The 25,106-nt window shown below is 41.0% G+C and overlaps 1 long non-coding RNA gene and 1 pseudogene across 1 annotated transcript in view; one reads left to right on the top strand and one right to left on the bottom strand.

Moving 5' to 3' along the window:
* Positions 1-25,106, bottom strand: part of LOC132539417 (uncharacterized) — a 113,394-nt gene that overhangs the window by 61,162 nt on the left and 27,126 nt on the right. The gene's annotated exons all lie outside the window — the stretch shown is intronic.
* Positions 15,733-16,156, top strand: LOC103122535 (prefoldin subunit 4-like; annotated as a pseudogene).

Here is a 25,106-nt window from a genome sequence, read left to right as displayed (position 1 = left end):
ATTTTAAGGCAAGAAGAGGTTCCCCAAGATTGGGAACTTATCCCTGGACTCAGTATACATGGAGTAGGAGGGGTGACCCAATCATTTCGCACACAAGACTCGCTCATGTGGGAAGACCCGGAAGGTTCTACCGGACACTTACGCCCTTTGGTAGCTGATATTAGCACCAACCTACTGGGCAGGGATATTCTGGAATGTCTTGATGTTAGTATATCCACAGAGGCCTCTGCAGAGCGTAACACTCATTCCCACGAGACCAGGTCTAATCAGCACCCCCAATACTGAATGCCACTGTTCGTAGCAAAACACCCCACTTAAGTTGGCTTCCTAATGAGCCTGTCTGGGTGGAACAGTGGCCTTTACCTAGAGTTAAACTACAAATTTTAAAAGAGCTCGTCTGAGAGCAGTTGTCCTTGGGACACATTCGCCATTCTTGAAGCCCATGGAATACTCCTGACTTTGAGATTAAAATGTGCTCGGGAAAATGGCACATCCTCCAAGATCTCCATGCGATAAATAAAACCATGCAGGTCTGGGGCTCCCCCCAAAGGGGTTTGCCTCTTGCTTCTGCAATTCCCACAGGAATTCCAATCATAGCTGTTGATATACAAGATTGTTTTTTCTCTATTCCCTTGCATCCGCAAGATTGTAAATGTTTTGCCTTCTCTGTTCCTTCTATTAATAACGCCAGCCCTGCCTATAGATTTGAATGGGTAGTGCTGCCCCAGGGCATGGCCAATAGTCCTACAATTTGTCAAGAGGCTGTTAAATCTGCCCCTTTTCCATATAAACATAAGGGCATTAATGTTTTTCATTACATGGATGATGTATTAATATGGGGAAAATCAGATACAGATCTCTGTGCCCTATGTGATTTCCTCATTCCTGCCTTAAAGAAAAGTGGCCTTACTGTAGCTCCTGAGAAGATACAGCTAATTCCTCCAATATCTTTCTTAGGTTCAGAGATTTCCCTAACGCAAATTCGTCCCTTAAAACCTAATGTCACCTTTCCTTCTAAAATTACTCTTGCTTCTTTACAAAGTTTTCTAGGAAATTTAAATTGGCTTAGGCAGTATCTCTATCTGTCTACAAGCTGCCTCCAATCACTGTTTGACCTTTTAAAAGGAAACAAACAGCCCTCCTCAAAATGTAGGTTAACTCCCGAGGCCTCTTTGGCACTGGAAAGGGTTAACCAGGCCCTCCAGGACATGCACCTTGTTCGATTCTCCCCCTCCTCTTCAGTAAACCTTCTAATCTTTAACTCCACCCCCACAGTAGTAGGGGCACCATGGCAGAACCATGGGGTTCTTGAGTGGCTTCACACGCCAGTAGGCGGAGCTCCAAGACTCCTCACTGAGATAGACACATTAGCATTCATGGTTTGCCAAGGGAGAAATACGTCTGTGCAGGTCTTACGGAAAGAACCGGATTTAATTATTCTGCCCTTTTCTCTCACAGATACAGAGTGGCTTATACGCCATCATTCCTGCTTTGCCATAAGCTTTGTGGGGTTTCCAGGACAAACAGATAACCATTTTTCTTCTAATGAATTGATAGCTTCTTTACCTCTTTTGCCTCTACTAGCACCTAAACTTTTCTCTCGAGATCCCATTCCTTCTGCTCCTACAATCTTCACTGATGGTGGAAAAAAGGGAGCTGCTGCCCTTATATATTACCTGGACAAACAACCCCCTAAACCTCTCTTTACTGAGCTTCCTGAGAATTCCCCTCAGTACAAAGAACTTTATGCTGTTTTCCTTGCATTAAAAGCTGTACCAGAATCCTTCAACCTTTTTTCTGACAGTGTGTATACTGTTAACTTACTTCCATGGCTTGCTTGTTCCTATGTGAAAACTGATGACAACCCACTTTCCCCTCTTTTGATTCAAAACGCCTCTATGCTCTCTTCTCAAACCCAACCACTATATATTCAGCACCTTCGTTCCCACAGCCCTCTTCCTGGTGCCTTGTCAGAAGGGAATGCTGCAGCTGACCGCCTTGCCTCCACAGGAACTTTCCCAGTCTCTGTCTCTGATCCTGCTAATTTTCATTCTCTAACCCATGTTAATCTTAAAGGCCTTCGAGCTCGATTTCCTGATGTTCCTTTATCACAGTTAAAACATATCCTAGGGGGTCGGGCGGTGGCGCAGTGGGTTACGCGCATGTGGCGCAAAGCGCAGGGACCGGCATAAGGATCCCGGTTCGAGCCTACGGCTCCCCACCTGCAGGGGAGTCGCTTCACAGGCGGTGAAGCAGGTCTGCAGGTGTCTTTCTCTCCCCTTCTCTGTCTTCCCTTCCTCTCTCCATTTCTCTCTGTCCTATCCAACAACGAATTGCGTCAACAAGGGCAATAATAATAGCCACAACGAAGCTACAACAAGGGCAACAAAAGGGGGAAAAAATGGCCTCCAGGAGCGGTGGATTCATGGTGCAGGCACCGAGCCCAGCAATAACCCTGGAGGAGGAAAAAAAAAAAAACATATCCTAGCTACATGCTCTTCTTGTGCAAGTCTCATAAAAACACCTGCTATTCAGACCCTTGGTGTTAACCCCTGAGGCTTAAAAGCTAATGCTATTTGGAAAATTGATGTCACCCACATACCAAACTTTGGCAAACAAAAATATGTGTTTGTCTCAATTGATACGTTTTCTAAATTTATGTGGGCAACAGCTCAGACAGGAGAAAGCTCTAAAAAGCTTATAAGCCATATCCTCTCCTGTTTTGCTGAGATGGGCTTACATCTTCAACTGAAAACTGACAATGGACCTGCATTTATCAGCAAACAATTTAAAGATTTTTGTTCCCTCTGGAACATTACTCATACCACAGGCATTCCCTATAATCCACAGGGATAAGGCATTGTCGAGAGAGCCCATCACAAACCTTTCTTCTTCTTCTAGCGTTTGCCCTTCTTCTGTAGCCAGTCAACAGCATCAGGTTGAGCCTGATGTAAAGTTTCGAGACCTCCTTTGAATCTGGAGAGGTGGCAGTCATTGACTATGTGGGTCATAGTCTGTCTGTAGCTGCAGGGGCAATTCGGGTCATCTCTGGCTCCCCAGCGATAGAACATAGCGGTGCACCAGCCATGGCCTGTTCGATAGTGATTGAGGAGAGCCCAATCATAACGTGCTAGGTCAAAGCCGGGTTGACGCTTGCAGGGGTCTGTGATGAGGTGTTTGTTCTTTACCTCAGCTGACTGCCAACTCTGTTTCCAAGAGACTGGAACAGAGAAGTTCAATGTAGGCGTAGGGGACCAGACTGGGTGACGAGACGTCAAGCGTTGGACAGGGTGGGCGAAGATCTCCACGTATATTGACAGGTCCGGTCGAGCGTAGACGTGAGAAATGAACTTAGATGATGCCGCATCCCGACGAATATCTGGCGGGGCGATGTTGCTAAGAACTGGCAGCCATGGAACCAGGGTGGAACGGATGGTTCCAGAAATTATCCTCATGGAGGAATATAATTTGGAATCGACCAAGTGAACATGGGGGCTACGGAACCATACTGGGGCACAGTATTCTGCAGTGGAATAGGATAATGCCAGAGATGATGATAGTAGTGTGGAAGTGCACACGCCCCATGAGGAGCTGGCCAGTCTTGCAATGATGTTATTCCTCGCGCCCACCTTTGCTGCAGTTTTTATGAGATGTTTGTGAAATGACAGAGTGCAATCAAGAGTAACGCCAAGATAGACTGGCTGGGCTTCATGCCGGATTCTCGTATCGCCAAGCTGCACGCCAAGCCCGCTGGCAACAACTCACGGAAAGTCTGAACTTCACCCACTCAAGTAGGAAGGCCTGGAAGCTTCTTCACAGACTGGGTGCCGGTAGCCAACCCTCTCCCGTCTCCCATCCTCCTGTATCTCCAAACTCAGTGGCCAGTCACCTAACTCAAGTTGGACGTGCTAAGATCGACTCAGTCTGGAAAAGAGAAATTTCCCATGAGTGGTCATCCCACTTCCGGTTATCTTGTCCATCTCCAAAACTCTCTCCCTTTACACTCTCTGAACTGGAAGACGCTTTGAAGAGGGTTAAACCAGGAACAGCTGCTGGATATGATAACATCACCCCAGAACTCATTCTTAACCTGGGTCCTGCAGCAAAGAAGTGGCTCACTTCATTCCTGTCCCACATCTTGGAATCTGAGTCTATGTCCAAAGTTTGGTGTCGTGCGAAGATTATAGCGGTTTTGAAACCAAAGAAAGACCCAACACTGGCCGCCAGCTATAGACCAATTTCTCTCCTCTCCGTGTGTTACAAACTCCTTGAGAGGCTGCTTCTGTCACGTATTTCTCATCTTACAGAGAAATTCCTATCACCCGCCCAAGCTGGTTTCCGCCCAGGAAGATCTACCTGCGAACAAGCCCTGGTTCTCTCAACTTACATTGAAAATAGATTCCAGAAGAAGTTAAAGCCGGGTGCTGTCTTTGTTGATCTCACAGCAGCCTATGACACGGTCTGGCACCGTGGTCTCCTAGTCAAGATCTCAAGATGCCTGCCTCCATGGGTGGCCAACACTATATCGTTTCTTCTCCAAAACAGAAGATTCCGGGTGCATCTGGGTGACAAGTCTAGCAGATGGAGACTTGTCTCAAGTGGCCTCCCCCAGGGCTCTGTTCTGGCTCCTACGCTATTTAATATTTACATCAATGACCTCCCAGAAACTTCTTCAAGGAAGTTCATCTACGCCGATGACATCTGCTGTGCAACTCAGGCATCCAAGTTCGACATCCTCGAGGAAACACTCACAAAAGACATGTCTCTGATATCTGATTACTGTAAAAAATGGCGACTAATCCCTAGCACTGCAAAAACGGTATCATCTGTTTTCCATCTACACCATGCCTCGGCCTCGCGGGAGCTTAATATGCATCAAACCCTTAAGGCTCAATTAAATAAAGATAAAGGAGGAATGTACCCCCCAATATCCAGCTAGCAAAAGCCTTAACTACGTTAAATCTCTTTAATATTTATAATAACTCGGACTTACCTCCTATTATTCTTCACTGGCAAACACCATCTACTCTCCCATCTATTAAGGTCAAATGGAAAGACCTACTTGATAAAATTTGGAAAGGGCCTGACCCTCTATTGACCATGGGAAGAGGTTTTACATGCATTTTCCTTCCCTGTCTGGATTCCTGCCCACCATGTCCGACAATACCCTCATGAATGCACTGTTATCCCTGAAGAACAAGAAACACAAGAGGACTAGCTGCAGGATACATCCCAGGATCCATAATATGACATGGCAGAACCTACAAAAGTTGGCTCACAGAGCCCTCTCTCCTACCCCTTCCCTGAATGTCTTACATTATGACTGCCCAGTTGTGTTTTGTAAGTGAGTGTGTTGAATGACCAAAAATTTTTGTATGACCCATCTGCTCAGAGTACTCTAAATGTTAAAACCATTGTCACTAACATGCATTAACTCTCTAAGTAACCTGTCTGTTTATAGTCCAAAGTCATTTATAAATGTAAACCTCTAACTTCTTACAAGTTTTATTTTTTTCACAAGTAAGTGATTACAGCTATCAAGCCTTCATATGAGGAATCATTTGCTCATATGGTAAGGTATTAAACTGTAAGAAGTTCCTCCATATCCAACCTATGTGAATTAACAACATTCACATATTCTTGTACACTCAACTGGTGTATCTTGTCTTGCCACCATAGGCCTGCCTTTGTCAGCCAACAATTTAAAGATGTTTCCCTTTATAACATCACCCATGCCATGGACATCCTTTACTACCCCCAAAGACAAACGGCTGTTCCCCTGGACATCACATCGACTGACTGCTTCCCTTAGACTTAAGATGTGATCCTACCTCTTCATACCAATGGATACATTCCCCCTTCCTTACCTGTCTACCCTTAGTTGTGGGACCCTAGCTTGTTTTACTTCTTCTGCTCACAATAGGTCCTATAATTCTTTTTTTCAACATTTTAATTTATTAATGAGAAAGAGAGGAGGAAAGAGAAAGAACCAGATATCTTTCTGGTACATGTGCTGCCAGGGATTGAACTTGGGACCTCACGCTTGAGAGTCTAACGCCTTATCCACTGTGATACCTCCCAGACCATGGTCCTATAATTCTTAACAAGCTCATGGCCTTTTGCGGCAACAGATTGATGCCATAAAGATGCAACCTATACAAACTCACTATCATAGGCTGGACATGGCAGAATATTGAGTTGCTGTGGAGGATTTGCCCCCCTCCATCAGAACATCCACCATATAGAGGGCTGGCTAGCCAATGACGGGTAAGAGGAAACTAGTGCTATTCAGTCAACCTAAGACAGGGCACCTGGTACTACTGGGATGTTGGTATGCTTTAAAAACACCTTTTGTTTAATTTGGTTTAATCCCCCTGCATTCTATTTACATAACACTGTATTCTATTTACATAACCTCTGTTAACAAGCACCACCTTCTCTCCAGGGCATTGGTGGTTTAGTGGTAGAATTCTCACCTGCTCCGCCCCCTCTCCTTGTCATACCCTGATTTTCACCAGTCACTTTTCTCTCCACCCTCTCTGCATCGCATCCTGTTCCCACCCTACTGGGCTAGTATATTTATAAGGACAAGATTGTTTGTAGATTTTAGTTTAGCTTAGCTTGGTATAGGTTGCGCTGCATCCTGCATGAATAAATAGATACTGCGTACAACCCAGCCATGAGTCCCAGGTCGTCTGTTACCCGCCCGTGAAGCCAGCCCGGCGAAAACAACATAATAGTGCTCAACATGGGGCTGGACCTGCGCAACTCCCAGATAAGTGAAGACTTTGCCTACCTATGCACTGTGGTCTTCTCTTCTACTTATGAAGAAGTTTGTCAAAGCCTCTACTGTTTCATCATGAGACAGTTACTCTGTCTCTGGAACATTTTGCTCTGGGCCACACTTTGTTTCCCTGACCAGGAACTTTGTTTTCTTGTGACCCTAATCATAGAGCTTGGGAGATGCATGGAGATTTCTCCTTGGACTTTCTGGATTCCCTCTCCCATGTTTCCCGAGGAAAAGGATTGCATTGTGCTCCGGGCCACAGTTTGGTTCTTTATGACCGTGATAGTAGACCTTGGGATATGCATGGGGATTTCCACTGGGACTTTCTGGACTCCTTCTCGAATGTTTCCCATGGAGAAGGACTACCTTAATTTGAGGAGCATTCTCGAGTACCCTAGCAGTCCCCAAGAATGGAGACACGTGGTTAGTTCTACTCTCCTGATTGGATTCTTTCTTCGATGGGAAGACACTTTTAAAAATGGGTGTCTGAAGCAATACAGCAGGAACAGTCAGAAGCACCCAAAATGGAATTTTGAGGAGCTTTTTGGACTAGGACATCCTCTGGGGACTCTTGATGCTACATGGTGAGATCTGTTTCGTAAGAGAGTGATTTGAATGACTGAAGTTTTGTTTGACATTGACTTAAAAAAAATGCTGGAAACAGCCATAATTTCTAGAGACATCCAGAAACAATCCAAAAAATTGTTTTTTCCTCCTTTGATTTCTTTTTTTACGTCTTGGCATAAATCTGAAATGTTTAATCCTGAAACGGTATGAGTTATGGGCGGGGCAGATAGTGCAATGATTATGTTAATTATTCTCATGCCTGAGGCTTCTTCCGTGGTTCTTCTGTTTACCTTTCCACATTTTATTGAGTTTTAACTGTTTAAACAACTTTAAAATCATATTAGAAAGGACTTCCAATTATAATAGAGTTATCAATTATAGTAAACTTCTAATCTGCTACAAGTTTTGTTTGACAAGTAAGTGAATTTCAGCTGTCAAGTCTTCACATGAAAAAGCATCTACTCAAATGGAATTCCTGGAAATCCATTTGGATCCTGTTCTCTGACATTGCCCACAAGATGAAATGACTACAACACACCCCCGGAAACCAATAATGTGACCTGGCATGACCTGAAGAAACAGATTCACAGACTCCAAAGATCACTCTCTACAGAAAAGCAGAATTCTGGTGGCTGATATTCCCCATCGAGACAGACGTGCAGCATTTCATCCCCTGGTATTTTCTTCCGTGGTCATCTACTTTGGACTGACACCTCCATCAGACTTACTGGTACACACTGCTGTGTTTCTCAAAGACTAACTTCATCCAATTGCCTTGAGACTTTATAGACCATGTCCCCTCGCCTGCAGGCTCTGCTCCCAAAGTCAGAAAACTCCCCCTCCTTATTAGGTTATGCCCACAGAGAAAGGAAACGCCCTTTGAGGCAAGAGATGCCCCCAGAGGCATGAAGCACTCCCAGAGGCAAGAAATGTCCTTTCGCCTGCTAGGCCTTGCCCTATGAGGCAAGAAACATTCCCCTTGGCATCACACTGGTTATTGCTGCTTGCCTATTTTGTTTTCCATGTCTTATGCCAGTTCTTTTGAAAACGCTTGTACGATATAGGGTTCTGTTCACCCCACAATCCTGATACTATGGCCATTAGTTAAAAAGAAAGGGGGAATTGTTGGTATGCTTTAAAAACCCCTTCTGTTTCATTAGGTTTAATCCCCCCTGTATTCTATTTACATAACACTGTATTCTATTTACATAACCTCTGTTAACAAGCACCACCTTCCCTCCAGGGCATTGGTGGTTTAGTGGTAGAATTCTCACCTGCTCCGCCCCCTCTCCTTGTCATACCCTGATTTTCACCAGTCACTTTTCTCTCCACCCTCTCTGCATCGCATCCTGTTCCCACCCTACTGGGCTAGTATATTTATAAGGACAAGATTGTTTGTAGATTTTAGTTTAGCTTAGCTTGGCATAGGTTGCGCTGCGTCCTGCGTGAATAAATAGATACTGCGTACAACCCAGCCATGAGTCCCGGGTCGTCTGTTACCCACCCGTGAGGCCAGCCCGGCGAAAACAACACTGGGCAAAAATGACCAGGTATTCCAATGACGGGTAAGACGGAAGGCTGATCCCCAACCTAAGACAGGCACAGTCCACCCTGCCACAAAACAAAGTCCGCCAAACATCAAAACATGATATAAGACAGGGGGACATGTGGGGAGCCACATGTGCCCTCAAGGTTGCTATTGGCATGGCCATAGAGTTTATGTTAAAAGATAGTTCCTGGGAATCAGGCGGTGGCACAGCGGGTTTAGCGCAGGTAGCGCTAAGTGCAAGAACTGGCTTGAGGATCCCAGTTTGAGCCCCCGGCTCCTCACCTGCAGGGGAATCACTTCATGGGCGGTGAAGCAGGTCTACAGGTATCTTTCTCTCCCCCTGTCTTCCCCTCCTCTCTCCATTTCTCTCTGTTCTATCCAACGACCATAATATCAGTAATAACAACAATATAATTACAACAATAAAACAACTAGGGCAACAAAAGGCAAGATACAAAAAAAAAAAAGGGATAAGACAGTTCCCGCTTGCCTACACCTTAGAGTCTTTGTTAAAAGATAAGTTCTTTTTCCCCATGAATATATAATAATAAATGAATAGGAAAGATACATCCCCCAATACTCAGTTGGCTAAGGCACCAAACCTCTTTTTCTATAAAGCATTCAAATCAGATGCCCTGCTAACCACAAGAAGCAGATTGTTTGTGTTTCTTCCACAGGAATCCCAGAAAAAACCATCTGGACCCCTGCACACCCTGACATCACCCACTAGATGGCACGACTACAGTGGCACACCCCCCTGAAACCCTAGATGTCACCTGACGCGATCTGAAGAACCTGATTCACAGACTCCAAGGACAGAACTTTTTTACTACCTGTCTCCCTTTCCTGCTTCTGCTTTGCCTGTCACGTTTTGGCGGTTCCAGCTCACAATCTACAGAAAAGCAGAATTCCAGAGGCTGACCTTCCTAATGCAGCATTTCATCCCCTGCCATTTCTCCCCCTAGTTGCCTACTTTGGACTGAGACTTCTATCAGACTTGCTGGTATACCCTTTGGACACTTTAGACAATTTTACAGCAGCTTCCTTCCCTTCACGTTGCTGGTTTTTCATAGACTGACCCTGAGTAGTTCATAGACTTTACACACTGTTGCCCTGGGCATTAGATAAAAGGAAAGGGGGAGATGCTGGGAAATTGTGCTGATGCAGTCACATCTGCCATGTTGTCCCCTCAGGCTACTGCTAGTTCCCGTGAGAGTTGGGACATTCTCGGAGTGCCTGTTCAGCCATGTTGTGCCCTCAGGGCATTGTCTATATCCCCGCAATATTTGGAGTGCTTTGGTTACTCCTCCCCCCTCCCATTCTCAAGAGAGTTACTATCCTATCCTGGAGTGCTATGGTTACTCCTCCCCCTTCCCATTCTCGCGAAAGCTGCTCCTATAAAAGCCTTTCTTCTTCCGCACCTCACTCTCTTGCCAGCGCTTCACTCTGGTGTTCAGACGCAGGAAAGGTTACTGCGTGAGGCAGCCATTTTCGCTACCTCCACTTGGCCCAACCTGCTTCTCTAACACCCAACTCTGAGGTGCCAGCGCAAATAAAGATTTGTGTTTCCTCTTCGCTCCGGATCCCTCCTCTCTCTCTTCTCCATGGCCCGCGCACAACAACAGGTCTTGTTATTCCTACATGTAATATACTTGACTTGATTGGATTAAGTTAAAAAATATGTGAAATCCCATACATGATTGGTTAGTGATGTCAGTACCATATTCTCACAGCATGCTGTGACTTTTATAGGAAATAAACTTCAGTTTCCATTGCAGTCAATTAACTTTTATGAGTTCTTATGTATCCAACAAAGCCTGACTCCACCCCAGAGAACTTGTGTTACAAGACTGACTACAATCAGTCAAAACCACTAACTCTGATAACCAAAGAAACATAAAAAATAGTCTTTCAAACTGCAAAATGAATACATGTTTGTAATTTTAATTAGCAATTCAAAATAAAATATCAAGTGATATCCTTGGACCAGGAAGCAGGAATGAATATTGTTGGTCTGTAATTGATTAAGTGAGTAAGCGGGAAACTAATCTCACAATCATGATAACTGAGTTTTCTGCAACTATACTGAAACATATTTACAAAGTAAGAGCTCTCATTTTATTCATAAAGCTTTAATTTCATATAAGAAGAAAATGAAACATAAACATGCATTCACTGCTAATGTTTTCAGTATCTGCTATTAGCAAACTGATACCTGGATATCTGTAGCAAGAACGAACATTTGATTCAATACTGAACACTCTGGTCATTCTTACAAGGCTATAGGCAGATAAGCACAAATTTAACTACAAAGTATAGGATTCTCAAATAAGGATCCCAAAATATGTCTCTGAGTCTGTCTATATTAGAATTTCTATGACAATGTCTACCTACAAAACAAAAGTTTCTGCCCACATTTAGGAAAGACAAAAGATAATGAATTTTAATTTCCAGATAGGTGATGTTGAAAAAACAGAATTCTCACATTTTAACAGCACCTAAAACTATACTATATATTTAAGTGTGTATGTACCCTTACATATGTGTGTAGACCTCTATGAATAAGCACTTGTATATATATCTTACCCTTTCAAGTGATAGGTGAGAAATGATAAATACAAATAACAAGGCATAAAAGTATGACATGTAGGGCACCTGATTAAGCACACAGAGTACTATGTGCAAGGATCTGCACAAGGACCCACCAGGTTCGAGCCCCTGCTCCTCACCTGCAGCAGGAACGCTTCACAAGCAGTGAGGCAAGGCTGCAGCTGTCTTTCTCTCTCCTTCTTTATTTCTGTCTTCTCTCAATTTCTCTCATTCCTATTGAATAAAATGAGGGGTGGCTTCCAAGAGTGGCAGACTCATAGTAAGAGTACCAAGCCCCAGCAATAACCCTCAGGGAAAAGACAAAGAAAAGAATAGAAGGAAATAAAAGGGAAATTTTTTTTTAATTTATGAAACTGTAAAGTTAACAGAAAAATACTAAACACTACAACTTAATGATAAAAAAGTCTTAAGAGTATATACTGTCAGGGTTTATTATAGTAGAATTCATGATGTAAGTCCAAAGTTTCCCACCCCTTCCTATTTTATGTAGACATTAGGAAATGTTTAGTAGAACTTTTAAACTGAGAGATAAGTTAATTCTTGGAGTGATAGGGTAGCTATTAGAGTAAAAAAGAAACAAAGTTTGTTTTGGGGAGAGTCATGGGATTTTGGTGGTAGACATAGTGACTAACACATACACACACACACAGATGTGAAACTATCCCTTGGAATCTTACAATGGTATAAACCTGTTAAATAATAGATAATAAAAATTAGCAAAAATGTAAAAATTTAAAATACTGAAAAATTTATAACCTTACAGGAATATTCTAGTCAAAAGAAACTTGTGATCCAAGATTTCTTGTGGGCCTTCCCAGGACTTTGCCCTCACCATAAACCAGTCTCTGAAGGTTGGTTCTGAAATAAGCAGCCTGCAATGTTGCCAGGTGTGACCATCAGCTGTGAGCTCAGACCAATAGGGACTCAGAGGTTACATATGGGTCCTGGGCTGGGTAGATAGAGGTAAACAGATAATTCTATCCATAGAATTTTTTCAAGAATGGGAGCTACTCTCTGCCCTAATCTAACCTTCTAGCCCTTTTCTCTGCTCTGACACCATTTTCTCAGACAATATTTTTATCCAACTACATCCTAGCTATGAAACTCAAGCAAAAACTACCATAGTTGTTGGGTCGGGAGGTGGCACATCCAGTTAATCACACATAGTATGAAGCACAAGGACCAGCATAAAGATACCAGTTAGAGCCCCTGGCTCCACACCTGCAGGGGGTTACTTCACAAGCAGTGAAGCAAGTCTGCAGGTGTCTATCTTACTCTCTCCCTATCTTCCCCTTCCCTCTCATTTTCTCTTGTCCTATCCAAAAAATTTAAAAAATGGCCACAGGAGTAGTGAATTCTAGTGCAGGCACCAAGATGTTGGGAAATTGTGAGGGTGTAATAGAGCATGGCAGGGCTTGACCTGAGGAGTGCGTCTATCCTGACAGTGTCTCTCTCTTCCAAGAGGTTGAGCAAGGAGGGACAGGAGTAACCCCAAATGTTTGCCCCGTCTTATCAGACTCCCTGCCTCACAAAGCACCCTGCATTCCTGATACTATGGCCATTAGATAAAAAGAAAGGGGGAGATGTTGGGAAATTGTGATAATAGGGATGCCAGATGCCAGGCTAGCATGGGGGTGCCTTTTCCTGGGCACGTACTCTTTGGGTTGGAGAGAATGTGAGCGGAGCCAGCCTGGGCTGCTACTCACTCAGCGACATGAGAGAGATGACTCAGGAACAGACTCGTGGTGGCGAGGCAATTTGATTCTTTACTGATCAGAGAGCCAAGGCTTTTAAAGGTTGGACCCGGAAGGGGCAAGTCAGAAATGGAAATGGCTAGGAAAGGGGTGGAGAAAGGCAAAAGGGGCTGGAAATGTAGGAACTTCCTTAGCAACTGTTGCAAGGGTTTTAACTGGTAGGATTAATAATGCCCTGCAGACAGGGAGGGTCTTGAGGGTAAAAAGAAGATACATCAAAAGAATGGACTGGGTGAGGATCTTTCAGGCAAAACAATCATTATGTAGATAATAAGGGAGCAGGAATGCAGGGTGCTTTGTGAGGCAAAGAGTCTGATAAGAAGAGAGGATGATGTCCCCACAAGTCAGGCCCTGCCAAGCTCAACCACATCCTCACAATTTCCCAACACCAAGACCCAGCAATAAACCTGGAAGCACTAATAATAATAATAACAACAACAACTGTCATAGTCGTGGGCCCCAAAAACATGCCTAAAATGGATTCCCTAGTTTTCTTCCTCACTAAAATCCCTAATTTCATCTTCTCTGTTCCTACTTTTTGGTTCCTGTTCATTAAACATTTTGTTTCAATTTATGTTCTGCCACTTCCCAGACACCAAAAAAAAAAAAAAAAAAAAAGAAAGATCCATACTCCCAGTGAGGAAGAAGTTATAAGAGGAAGAGAATCAAAGAGCTCTGACCTCCAGTTCCATCAGGACCCACAGAGAGAGGAGGAAAAGGAAGGAAGATTTGGATGTAGTAACAGGGTTATGTGTGGCTTGGAGGGCAAGAGAGGACTGGACCTAGAAGAAAAAGGGGGAAATTATGTACAAATGTAGACAGTTGTAGGGATGATAGTTAACCCATGCCTTCAGCCTTGGGAGAACTCTGGTGGTTTGTAATGGAGGGGTCAGGGATTCAGAACTCAGCTGGTGAGAAAGGTGTGGAATTATACTTTTGTTGGCATGTAATTTTATAAATCAATATTAAATCATTAATAAAAGAGAAAGAAAAAAGGAATAAATAAGATAAACATTAAGATAAATAAATAAATTCAATCGGGGAGAAAAAAACTTGTGATCCAGAGGAGAGAATGAATCTGCAAAAAGATTGAGTGACACTGTTTTCATGAAGAAATAAATCAGAGAATTGTTTTATAGGTAATGAAATTGATGTTTTTACTAAAAGTTTCTATAATTTCTCAATGATAATTTAGCTTTTTCTCAGGGAAAGACTAAGAATTTTCACTATGAATTCCTTATATAAATTTTTTCCCAGTTATACTGAAAAAGGAAAAAAAATGTCTTACTTTCTTAGCCCCTGAGAAGTTATGCCCTTACTTATTTCTGGAGCAGGAAAAGAAATAGCTATATCCCAGAGCATTCTCTCCTCTACCAGGACCTGATTTAACTACAAAACTCTCAACTCATAACATTACTGAAGGCAGAATTTCACTGAAAGGGAATTCTTTTTTTGTCTATTTCACCCAAAATGAGTAATCAAATTTAGAACTTTAAAGATATTCCTCTTTGGGCAGGTTTTCTCCATTAAAAAATTATCAGATTTCTTACTCTTTTTTCTCCCTGAAGGAAAAAAGTGTAATAATCTCTTGAAATGAAAACAAGTAGAATCATTAAAATCACATTTTTCTATGTAAGAGAGATATATGGGCTCAATGAACTATAGGGGAAAAGAACTGTACTAAGAAATGAAGTCATAACAAGTAACCAGCTGAAGTAAACATACTGAAAATTTTTCAGACATCAGTATAAGAATCAAGTAAATGAGCTATATTTCCTATTTTCATTGAATTTAGAAGAGAGTTAAACAACCAAGCAATTAGAACAAAGACTGACATGAAGACAGACAGTAGGTTACCTGACACAGTAGTAGCTAAAGTTCATTACAATCAGAATCGCAGGGCTTTTTAATAAACAAAGATAGATGGTCCTCAAACCTGTAATTTCTGATTTCGTTTATCTTGAGTGATATCAGTATAGTTTTAGTTCTACCAGGTCCTCAAATGATACAGGTGCTATTCACTCAAGATATACACTTTGAGAACCACTGTTTAGGATAGCAAGTAAATTCTCCTAAGTTTATTGGGAGCTGAGTGGTGGCACATCTGGCTGAGGGCACATGCTATCATGTACAAATTCCCAGGTTCAAGCCCCTAGTTCCCCACCTGCAGTGCTACAGGTGTCTCTTTCTCCCCCTCCCTTCTCAATTTCTCTCTGCCACTATCTAAAATAAGTAAGTAAGTAAATAAGTAAATAAGCTAAAACTTATTTAGCAGGGATTTGAAGTGGGAAAGGTAAGTAAGTAGAAAAAGTATGCTTAGTCCTAGATGTCCGGAGTCCTTAGCTGAGGAGCCAGAAAGAGGCAATGTAGAGACAGTGTTGCATCTGGGAGTGTTGAGATCTTACAGAGAGTGAGAGGGTTCTGGGGAAGAAGCACACCTTGGTGGCTCCCCCTACTCTGCACAGTCATACAATCCCAACATGGCACCCACCATGAAGAATGCAGCTGCAGAAGATGTTAAGTTACTTCTGAAGACCAACAGAAGATAAACAAATTTGCTCAGAATACTAGTAGAATCACAGAACTAAAGGAAGAAATAGAAATAAAAAAGAAACAACTCCAGAATTTAGAAGATGCTTGTGAGAAAATCATGCTTGCTGATGATGACTATTTAATGATACTTTACCAAATTGGCTATATTTTTATTAGTCATTTGCAAGAAGAAACACAATAAATGTTAGAAGATGCAAAGAAAAGTTTGCAAGAAGAAATCGATGCCTAAGAATCCAGAGTGGAATCAATTCAATGGGTTTTAGCAGATTTGAAAATTCAGTTATATGCAAAATTTGGGAGCACCATAATATAAACCTTGAAGCTGATGAAAGTTAAACATTTTATAATACTTTTTAAAATTTGTTTGATAAGTATTTTTTAAAATATAATTTCCCTTCTTTAAATGAAATGAAAATCCAGGGGAGCATCCATCTTTTTCACTCTGAAGTCCAGAAAGGACTGCCTTTGTTTAGGGCGCTATCTATATACAGTTAGCCTGTGACATCCCTGCAGTGATGGAGCTAAAGGATAGGTACACTGACCTAATTCACCAATCCAGCTAGTATCCACAACTGACCAGACCCAACTGAAATCCAGAAGTAAATTCCAAAAATCAATTTTTTGAAGGCCTAGAGATAGGTGATGGATCAGTGGATCTAGAAGACCAAAGGAAGACCTAATACAAGACAGTGACAAACTTTTAGCCACTTAAAAATTTTAGTGCATTGGTTCATGTAATATACCATATCTAAATTATGTGACTGACTGTAGTTAAAAACTGCCAGACTGGGGGCTGGGTGGTAGCACAGCAGGTTAAGCACACATGGCACAAAGCTCAAGGATGGACTTAAGGACCCCCCAGCTCCCCACCTGCAGGGGGGTCGCTTCTCAGGCAGTGAAGCAGGTCTGCAGGTGTCTATCTTCCTCTCTTCCTCTCTGTCTTCCCCTCCTCTCGATATCTCTCTGTCCTATCCAACAATAACAATAATAAAACAATGATAAACAAGGGCATCACTGGTGTGAATGTAAATTATACTTAACCAACTTGGAAAAAAACATTAGCAATGTCTTACATCTCCATCATCTACCCTATAACCTAGAAAAATGAAACTTTGGGTGCTGGGCAGTGGTGCAACAGGTTAAGCACACCATACTAAGTTAAGCACACCATACTAAGTGCAATGACCCATACAAGGATCCCAGGGTGTCAATTCACAAGAGGTTAAGCAGGTCAATCTCCCTCTCTTCTCTCAATTTCTCTCTCCCTCTCCCTCCTATCCAATAAAATGAAAAGGAGACAAAAAAAACCCCACCAGGAGCAGTATATTCGTCGTGCTGGCATACGGCCCCAGCAGTAACCCTGGAGGCAAAAAAATAAGAAACAAACTTTAAATTCACAAATAAACTACATAAATGTTTATATCAGTTTGATTTATAATTACAAAATATGGGAAATAATCCAAATGTATTTTTGAAAGGTGAAAAGATGAATTTTTTTCTTGCTGTCAGGATTTTCATACCCACAACTCCACTGCTCCCAGATGACTCCATAAATATACAAATATGAGACAGAGAGAGAAGAGCAGAGAGGGACAGAGAGGGAAGAGAGACACCACAGCAGTCACTGCTCCACCACTCCTGAAACTTCCCTTTTGTGTAGTGCTCCACAGGTGGTAGCTGGGGGACTCCAACCTGGCTCTTGGCACATCATAAAATCCAAGCTCTACCAGGTAAGCTATCTCTCAATTCCCAACAAATTGTAGTTCATTCATACAATGTAATATTGCTCAGGAGAGAGATAGAGAGAGAAACATACAACTTACCCATACAACAATGTGAATAAATTTCAAGTACTATTCTGGGTAAAAGAATTAAGACACAACAGAGTGTCTACTGTAGGACTTCATTTACAAAAGATTTCAATAAACAGAAACTAAATTCTAATGGAAAAAAAATCAAAATTTGACTACCTAGAGTAGGAATTATGAGAAAGGCCCCTCAGGAAACATTGTATAAATGAAATTATTCCATATCTTGACTAGTGTGTTGATTATACTGGTAAATGCATTTCTCAAAACCCAAATTAAATACTAAACATCTGGCCATTTCATTCTATGTACATTTTACCCTAATGACAGTGATAACAAAAATCAAGATCACATTCAGGTATCTTTCAAGTCAAATGCAAATCTATCAAATTATCATTATTTAGATTATTATCTGAAATCTAGAAAAGATGTAAATGAGTTGAAGCTACCTAGTGACCTTAGAAAATCATTTTAATTTCCTCAGGGCTTCACATACCTGTTTAAAAATAAACAAGACAGTCTACTTTCATTCAGTTAATATTTAAACTTCTACATGGAAGGGGTTCAAGAAGCAATTCTACTACTTCATAAATATGGAGTTCAAATATTCATATGAAAATAACTTATTGGTGATGAGACACTAAACAAAGATTATGATTTGTCACTTAGTAATAGCAACCACTTCATAAGAGGAAAAAGATAAATTTAAGGCTTCAAATTAGAGGAGCATCCTGTATAACTTAATGATTTCTAGGTTTTTTTCTTTGTTTGCTTGCTTGCTTTTTTTTTTTTTTTGTATGAGAGAACATGACAGGGAGTATTAAAAAAAAAAGCAAAAACCTACAAATGGCCCTTTTAGTTTTGATCACATAAAAGGCTCATGCATGCAATTAAATCTGTCCACCAAGGGAAACAGAAAAATTTTAAAAACCAGGGGGTGGGGGTAGACAGCGTAATGGTTATACAAGGAGACTATCATGCCTAAGGCTCCAAAGTCCCAGGTTAAGTCCTCAGCACCACTATAATCCAGAGCTGAGCAGTGCTCTGGTTTAAAAAAAAATGAAAGAAAAATAAAATTTAAAAACTATTAATAACAGGTTCAGACAGTGGTGCACCAACTAAAGCAGACATTACTAGGTGCAAGGACCCAGGTTCAAGCCTCCAGTCCCTGCCTGCAATAGGAAAAATTCCTCCTCTACCTCCCTTTCTCTCTCAATTTCTCTGTCTCTAAAATTAATTAATTAAAAGAAACCCTTAATATCAACAGTCAAAATATCAAGAATTTAAAAATGAGTTATATGATCACTTACTTAAGAGGGTTCCTACCTTACCATGCATGTGACCCAGGTTCAAACCTGGCCACCACCACACTAAAGGAAGCTTTGCTACAGTGGTGTCTTTCTCTCCCTCTGTCTGTCTCTGTATCTCTAACTAAAAACATCATCCAGAGAAGTGAAGCTATGTACCAAAAAATAATCATAGTTAATAATAAAATATTTAGATACCTGAAATAGGATAGTTGACCCAATCAGAAGGAAGCATTTCAAATAAGAAAACTGAGGTAAACCCAGGACTGAAAATTACATGCACATTATATTAAAATATATTCTCTATATGGCCAAGGAAGTTAGTGCAATGCAATAGAGAGTAAGATTTGCATGTCTGAGGTCCGAGAGGTCCAAGATTCATCCCAGCACACATTGCCCCCCCCCCCCAGCACACATTTTATAGTGCTTACACTTCCCCATTCTATAAATAGTTTACAGCCTCAAAGCAAAGTAAGCCTTGGCTTATCCAGCCCTACTGGGTTGGTCAGTAACCTGATATGACAGTATTTTTCTATGTGGTTAAAGGATCACCTGTAGGCTCTTCTACCTGCATGTGAACATACTGATTGAAAAAGTATACTGCCCTGTTTTTCTAATCAAGACAGCCTTACTTAAGAAAAAGATTTTTAAGAAAGATTTTAAAAAGGTAAAAGAAAAAAATGCCCCAAGATCTAAACAACTGGTTAAGAGATACAGGGGGAACTAGTGAACAGTTCTAGTTTGTGTGATTGCACAGTGGTAGATGCAGTGAGTTGTACTTTTATATATGTATGAATTTATACTCCTAAAGTTTATAATGTTGCAAATCAATGCTAAATCAATAAAAAGTTTTTAGAAAGAAACCAAACAGACTGGTTAATATAGACGCAAAACAAGTGAAAAGACTGTAAACTACGTCATACCAAAATTTTTTTTTAATTAGGTAATTTTTTGGTTGGATTAGTCACTCATAGCTGGGTTAGAGATTATGGGAGTGTAAAGGGGTTTGCAGGTATTTTGTCAATCTATTTCTAGATCTTCAATTATCTGGCAACAAAAAGCAAAATAGTTTCACTTTGGAGGGGATAATTAAGCATAAACACTAAGTAGATATTACCCTTGTTTTCCATTTAAAGTAAACTTTGTTTCACTTCAACATTATGCTATTAGATACTAGATCATTTCTCAAAAGGAAATATTTCTGCTTCTGCTTGTATTATAATATTCATTGCAAGGGGGTTGGGAGGTGGCGCAGCGGGTTAAACGCACATGGCACAAGGCGCAAGGACCGGTTCAAGGATTCCAGTTCGAGCCCCAGGCTCCCCACCTGCAGGGGGTCACTTCACAAGTGGTGAAGGTCTGCAGGTGTCTAGTCTTTCCCCTCTCTGTCTTACCCTCCTTTCTTGATTTTTCTCTATCTATCCAACAACAATAACAAGAATAACAAGGGCAACAAAAATGTGGAAAAATGGCCTCTAGGAACAGTGGATTCATGGTGCAGGTAAGAGCCCCAGCAATAATCCTGGAGGTAAAAAAAAAAAAATAGAAAAAAGAATATTCATTTTGTCTAGCTAATGTTATTTGCTCCTTAACAGATGTGGTTTCAATTTCTAAAGTGTAACCATTACTGGACTAACTATGTAGGAAAGCTGATTCTTAAGCCATCGCCTTCAAAGAATATTAATAAAGTAAAAAAAAAAAATCTTTAAGCAAGAAAATCATGGAACCAAAGACTAGTTCGTGGTCCTGTCTCGTTTATCCCCATATTTACTCTTACTCAAAGAAAGTATTCCAGCATCTTGACTGTTTTCATGTTTTCTAATTCTCTCTAGATAGAAGGCAGAGGAAGAGACATATAAAACAGGAAGACAATAGGGAATGTTCTTCAGAGGAGAAAGGTTTGTCTTGGAGCCTTTGGAATCCTACAACAGAAAACTGCAGTTAGTATGCCCAACTCTGAACAAAAAGAGAATTTTCAACAGCATTCTAAACTTTGCAGTTTATGTTTGAAGATTATCCATCTAAGCACTTGGCTGACATTTAAACATATGGTTAGCATATGTCAAATGTTTTTTAAGCTATGTCCAAAAGTTTAAAAGTGGAAGACTAGAAGTCCTTACTCATGTTTTCTTATAGGTCTGTGTTGTTGGGGGTGAGGGAGGTTGGAGACTAACAGAAAATCTTTTTTGTAATTTTTTTTTTTATTTCTTTCCCATCTCCCTCCTTAGGAACTGGGTAAGCAAGATAGAATGCTGAAAAGTCCTGCAGCAAAATAAGTCTGAGATTTGAGATTTCTGATGATAGTTGAAGATAAAGACACAGTTTATCCAGAGTGATGTAAAACTATCACGATCCCATTAAGAGGTAAATACACTAGTGTGTATTTTTTAGTGTAGAATTATGTAAAAGCCTGACAGGTTAACTTAAAGTTTTAATAATTTAGTATGTGCAGTAATTTTCTGTGGTAGAAGAAATAATAAAAACTAAAATATGTAACTTCATAATTACACAATTATGTATATTCTGCCTTTGTGTCTAACACCTTTCAAAAGTTATAATTACTGAAATCAAATTCAAGAAAGTATTTATTACCAACTCAATATTACATATAAAAGTACAAACTCATAGAGAAATTAAATACTCTCAAGAATTCAGCAGTGTTAGAAAATGGTGGAGCCAGATGCTAGCATGATGCCGACCAGACTTCCCTGGACAGACAACCCCACCAATGTGTCCTGAAGCTCTGATTCCCCAGAGCCTCAGCCCACTAGGGAAAAACAGAGGCAGACTGGGAGTATGGATCGACCTATCAATGTCCATGTTCAGTAGGGAAGCAATTACAGAAGCCAGACCTTTGACCTTCTGCATCCCACAAAGACTAGAATAGAAAGAATAGAAAGCTATCAGGGGAGGGGAGGGGATACAAAGTTCTGGTGGTAGGAGTTGTGTGGAGTTGTACCCCTCTTATCCTATAGTTTTGATGGTGTTTCCTTTTTCTAAATAGAGAGAGAGAGAGAAAGAGAGAGAGAGAGAGAGAGAGAGAGAGAGAGAGAGAGAGAGAAAGGAAGGAAGGAAGGAAGAAAGAAAGGGGTGGAACTAGGCCATTTGGTACCATATATTTTTTTATTTTTATTGCCAGCAGGGTTATTGTTAGGACTCAGTACTGGCACTATGAATCAGTTCCCAGTGGCCATATATTTCATTTATTTTTATTTCTATTTTATTTGAAAGGGCAGACAGAAATTGAGATGGGAGGAACAGATAGAGAGGAAGAGATACCAGTAGACTTATTTCATCAGTAGTGAAGCTTCCTCCCAACAGGTGGGGAGAGTGGGATTGAATCCTATTCCTTGTGCATAGTAACATAAGCCATTGCCCAGCCCCCTGGCTCCATAATTTTTACCCTAATGTCATATTACTGGTTGGGGTCAGAACAAAGGTTCAACTGATCAACTCTCTATTATTACTGCATTAAGGGACCAGGAATTAGTGCTCATCTTTAGAAATCATAGAATCCTTTTAAACTCTTGCATTCTTCTTTCCAAGAACCTTCAAAGATACTAGAAGCAGAAAGAGACAAAACAATAAACAAAAGAACCAACAGGTTACATATGACTTCCTATAGAAGAAACATACTTTATATATATTTTTTATTTTCCCTTTTGTTGCCCTTGTTTTTTTATTGTTGTAGTTATTATTGTTGTTGTTATTGATGTCGTTGTTAGATAGGACAGAGAGAAATGGAGAGAAGAGGGGAAGACAGAAAGGGGGAGAGAAAGACAGACACATGCAGACCTGCTTCACTGCCTGTGAAGCGACTCCCCTGCAGGTGGGGAGCCGGGGGGTTGAACGGGGATCCTTACAATGTTCCTTGCGTTTCGCGCCACATGCGCTTAACCCACTGCACTACTGCCCTACTCCCTAGAACCATACTTTTATCAGCAAAAGGAAATGAATAGAACTCGCCAATATCTTAACCTGACAAACACACAAAAGTAGAGAAACAGTGATTCCTAACTGTAGATGTCAGCCTTCCACTATCACCAAAAAAAAAGGACAATCTCAGAGATTAGTGATAAGAGATTAGTGATAACTAGTACTAAAATCAATCAGCAGCAAAGGTTAGAAGAGACCTGCTCTTGAATAAACAAAAGCAACTTCTTGCAAGAAGAGAACAACTACAAAATGGCTTGATTCTTCTTCTAGCGTTTGCCCTTCTTCCGTAGCCAGTTAACAGCGTCAGGTTGAGCCTGATGTAAAGTTTCGAGACCTCCTTTGAATCTGGAGAGGTGGCTGTCGTTGACTATGTGGGTTGATAATGAGGAAGATTAGATGAGAAGGGAAAACAAAATTGCCTGTTTTCTTAACAAGGATCTGAAGTTGAGCATAAACCTTACTTTCAGCTGACATGTCTACTTACTGTTTAAGATCATATCTAACTTAACACTATAGCATCACTTCTGTTCATGTCACCCCCAGTGATAAAAATCTCCTCAAAGATAAAAAATTTTCATTAAGTCTTTTCCTCCAAGTGTTTCCTTTTCCTTAAAACCTTATCTGGTCATGTGTCTTATCTTTGAAATTTTCATACTAATTACTTACACTACCCTGCATGTTTTCATTATTTATAAATGCCATCTTGTTATTTATTTATTTGTTTGTTTAAAATTATCGCTGGAGCTCGGTGCTGTGGACTGGTGGCTATCCCCCCCTTTTTTTTTTCACTTGGTGCTGTGGACTGGTGGCTATCCCCCCCTTTTTTTTTCATTTTATTCTGTAAGACGAAGAGAAATTGAGAGGAGATAGGAAGGCATAACGGGACAGAGAAAGACACCAGCAGCTCTGCTTCACCGCTTATGAAGTATCCCTGCTGCAGGTGGGGAGCTGGGGCTCCAACCTAGGTCCTTGCACAGGTCGTTGTGCGCAGTACTATTTGGTCTTAACCAGGTATGTCACTGCCCCCCCCCCCACAGATCTCGTTATATAAACAGTCAACTCTTGATGGCCAAATATTTTTACCTACTCAAACATTTATAGAGCAAATTTATAAGTAAAATATACTCAGTATACTTGCATAGTTTATATTTCTATAAATACCACAAAATCTTCAAAAAGTGAGAAAATAGAAAGAGTGATTATAAGTTAACAGCTAGGAACCCAAGTAACAACATTGTATCAAAGTTGATAATAAGTACAGGTTACAGGAACACAACAGTAGTTTTGCTAAAATAAGTTAAAAATAATCTCATTCAATGGTTCAGACTCAAAGAGAATTCACAAGTCTATGTAACAATTTCTGAACTCATGTGCTATTTTCTTCTTTGACAGGAGAGAAATTGAGAGATGAGGAGACAGACAGACACCTGTACTACTGCTTCACTGCTCATGAAGCTTCCTTGCTGCAGGTGGAGGCCAGGATCTTGAACGTTGATCCTTGTGCATGTTAATGTGTGTGCTCAATCATATATGCTGCAATCCGGCCCCTCAAACACCAACTTTTCAAACAAGAACACCAAACAACTGTACCTGCAATTTGCAGCTCCTATTGACCACTTATTTTGAAGTTGAGTTGGTAGTCATGCAGCTAACCAACAGAAGTTCTATATAAACTTTCAAATTTTTACACAGAGGACTGGCATATGGTCATCTGAACAGAGTTCGAGTTTTCTAAGCCATGGTCCAACCAAGAAGGCAGAATCCCAAATATCTGACACATTCCACAAGGGGCAAGAATATTTCAGTTCTGCCAACGTCTAGTTTTAACACCTGCAGTCAAAACAGGTTTAGGTTGTGTTCTACCAAAACGTAAAAATATTTGGGTAGCTTGAAATACACTAGTCTAGGAAATTTTATTTAGGCTACTAGGTTATAGCTAATAACCCAGAACTAATTGTGCAAGTGAAGCAAGTGTGATTGAAAAATTATATGACTGCGGGCCAGGCAGTGGCACACTGGGTTAAGCACACATAGTGTGAAGTGCAAGGACCAGCACAAGGATCCCAGTTCAAACCCCCCCCCTTGCTTCCCACCTGCAAGGGGGTCGCTTCACAAGCGGTGATGAAAGTCTGCAGGTGTCTACCTTTCTCTCCCCCCTTTCTGTCTTCCTGACTCTCTCCATTTCTCTCTGTCCTATCCAACAGCAGCAGCAACAACAATGGAAAAGAGATGACC

Source organism: Erinaceus europaeus, chromosome 7, assembly GCF_950295315.1.
Source record: "Erinaceus europaeus chromosome 7, mEriEur2.1, whole genome shotgun sequence".
In the NCBI taxonomy this organism is placed as follows: domain Eukaryota; kingdom Metazoa; phylum Chordata; class Mammalia; order Eulipotyphla; family Erinaceidae; genus Erinaceus; species Erinaceus europaeus.
This window is presented reverse-complemented; position numbering and strand designations above follow the sequence as displayed.